The 3,294-nt window shown below is 36.3% G+C and overlaps 1 non-coding gene across 1 annotated transcript; it reads left to right on the top strand.

Annotated features, from left to right (window-relative positions):
• The first annotated feature begins 385 nt into the window (after positions 1-385).
• On the top strand, positions 386-451 carry Smp_tRNA_01129_Gln_TTG.1.1. The gene has a single exon. It is a non-coding gene (tRNA).
• Positions 452-3,294: the final 2,843 nt, after the last annotated feature.

Genomic DNA, 3,294 nt, shown 5'->3' with positions numbered 1-3,294 from the left:
AAATAATAATATCATTAGTATCATTTATAATTAGGAATATGTAAATTTAAGTTTTTACTTTAGTTTCCATATACTTAACAAAACCGGCATGTAATATACAAGTAGAAAAGTTGGTTTCTCATAGTTTCCCAGTCTGATCATGACCATTAAACTCTTAGATTAATAGGACGAAACGCGCGTCCTGGATTCCACTGCTAGCCACTATCCATCTCTGCTAACCATGCTTGTGAATTAAGGTATATCGAGGCAATACGCACAGTATGCACATATGCCAATTAGAGACTGACCAGTTGCAGTCCTAACAAATCGATGGGAAGATTCAAACAAACAATACTAAGTTGAATTTAAACTTCACACCATCGCACAAGCAAGTGGCTATCAGGACTCAGTGGCCGAGTGGATAACGCGATGGCGTTTGAAGCGAGGGTACTGGGTTCGAGTCCCAGAGTGAACATCAACTCTGAGATGCAGGTACATCCAGCTGACGAGTCCCAAATAGGACGAAACGCGCGTCCTGGATTCCACTGCTAGCCACTATCCATCTCTGCTAACCATCTTAGATTATATAGTTACAGTTTACTGATTATAACTTCAGAGAATTAAAGCTATAGCTTGTTATGATTTTATGTCCGGCTTTTATCACGTGATTTATTCACCAATCGAAATACGACTTTTCCAATCGTAGCAGTGTACTAAAACAATGACGTTCGACCGGTATGAGCAGTCTAGCCCTTCCAATTGAGTCCAAAACACCAATAACAGCTTCTGTTATGTAATCATTTATTTCAAGCATACTCGGTTTATATACCAGACAGACAGACCGCATCACACCATAAAATAGAAAATAATACTTGCACAAGATCAAGCCAAATGTGGCTGTGAACGTGGGAGACAGTAATTAATAAAACAATTATATGAACGAAGAATATTCTTTTCAATAATTTCTCATCAGGTTCTACAATTATAAATTAATAATCCATAAAAGAAGATTGGCCAAGTTTAAGGCAGAGTACATCAATTTAAGAAACTGTAATATGTGAATCAAGGATTGTTTGTCATATAAAATAAGATCGAATCGTTAATGTTTTTGGGATGACTAATATGAAGTGTTAACTTGAATCAGTTTATAGGTGAATTAAAATCGTAAGATAAATTATCAGAATATATATAGTTGACATGGGGGTGAGAGCTACAAAAATGGGATTACAAATCGGAAATTACGTAATATGTAGAATTATATAAATTAGGTCAGATATAGTAGATAGGGGGTGGATGATAAATAAATTTCTATAAAAGGTTAGCAGGTGTGATAATAATAATAATAAAGATAATAATAAGAATAAGAATAATGACTGATAAGATGTGTAGATAAACTAAGTTTAAGATATAGAAATGAACATTAATCAAATTAATGTCACCTTATTACAAAATTGATTATTAACAAGTTGACCCTGAAGTTGGCCAGGGTAAAAGGAGTGGCTGTACATATTTCTTTTGGATGCAGAGCTCTGGCTTTTTGATCCGAATAGCAATTGCCTCAGCCGTCTGCAGGATTCTCTGTCTGACAGAATTAGGTAGACTGCTATTTACACGATATATTACTGTGAAAGATTGCTCAATGTCGGCTCTATGTCCCGTCTGAACTAAATGGGCTAAAACAGAGCTGTTAACCGTTCTGACTACACCTTTGCTTAACCACACTGGAAGGTGTTCACGAGCCCGAGTATACAAATTCCTAGAACATCTGCCTATATAACTTGCTCCACAGGAGCAGTTGAATTGATAGATACAGAAAGAAGTGGCTAGTCTAGGCAATTTATCTTTCAATGTCGGCGTGATCATTGGGCGTGTGGAAAACATTAGTTGTAGTTTACCTGCATTAAAAGTCCTTTCGATTGATCTTCGTAGTTTCAATCTTACCATTTCACCAGGTGCGTCACCTCTGAATTGTAGACGTATATACAGAGGTTTTTTATTCACAATTAAACATTCTTTATGGTCTCTTTTATTAGTAATGTTTTTACTTATAAATTTCTCCGGGTATCCATTTTCTCTCAGGGTCCTATATAATGCTTTTGTTTCTTCCTCGACCGTATCTTCAGAGCATATGGTCTTAATTCTATAGTGTAATGTCTTAATTAGGTTCCTTTTGTACTGTAGAGGAACAAAACTAAGAAAGTTAGTATACTGACCCGTCCACGATTTTTTCCTGTTTATATTTCTCCTTAATGAACCGTCTTTTCTCTTTGTAAGGAGAACATCTAGAAAAGCGATCCTACCTCCATTTTCCTCCTCACATGTGAAGTTAATAGACGGATGGGCTGTATTGAATAGCTGTAGTGTCTGCATTAAGTCAGTATAGTCGTTACATAGGATGAACGTGTCGTCCATATATCGGCAATAAAGTGAAAACTTTTCAATCTGTCGTGTGAATGGGCCGTTTTCTAGTTTCGCGAGAAAAATATCAGCCAATATGGGACCTAGGGGTGAACCCATCGCGACACCATCTATTTGTCTGTAGATTTCACCATTGAATTTGAAATGTACATTCATAGTACATTTTAGTAGCAATTCTTTGATGGTCTCCACAGGGACTGTAGTTACTACTTCCTGTTCTCTAAGCTGTTCACAAATATATTCTACAGTCTCTCTGAGTGGTACATTTGTGAACAATGACGTTGCGTCAAAGGACATCATCTTTAGACCTTTGGTGTTTATGTTTTTAATCTTCTCGACGAATTGGAATACATCCTTAATACTGTGCTTTACTAGTTGTTTGTGAAGTGGTTTTAAAACGGTTACTAACCACTTTGCTACCGTATGGTAAGGAGAATCGTACATGTCTAAAATTGGTCTCAATGGGATATCAGGTTTATGTACCTTCGGTAGTCCGTATAACCTAGGTAAATGAGTACCTGTCGGCCTGATTGATTCATATATGTCTGGTGGAATTATCTGTTGATCTCTGAGCTTTTTTAAAGACCTGGTCAGTTCATTTTCTATCTTATTATTGACATCCTTCTGGTTATTCAATTTCTGAAATTTTCGGTGATCATTCAAGATGTTATTCATCTTGTCAATGTAGTCATTTCTATTAAGTAAGACAGTTCCTGTTCCCTTGTCAGGTTTTGTGATAATCAGGTTCTCGTCATTAATAAGTTCACTGATAGCCTCCTTATGTTTTTTAGTCAAAATACTTCTGTAATTATATATACTATTCTTAAACTGATAGCAACATTCAACGATGCTCGCTTTGAAACGTTCAAGTTCCAGATCCGAGGTTGGGACTAGATC

Source organism: Schistosoma mansoni, chromosome 1 (assembly GCF_000237925.1).
Source record: "Schistosoma mansoni strain Puerto Rico chromosome 1, complete genome".
NCBI classification, from domain to species: domain Eukaryota; kingdom Metazoa; phylum Platyhelminthes; class Trematoda; order Strigeidida; family Schistosomatidae; genus Schistosoma; species Schistosoma mansoni.
This window is presented reverse-complemented; position numbering and strand designations above follow the sequence as displayed.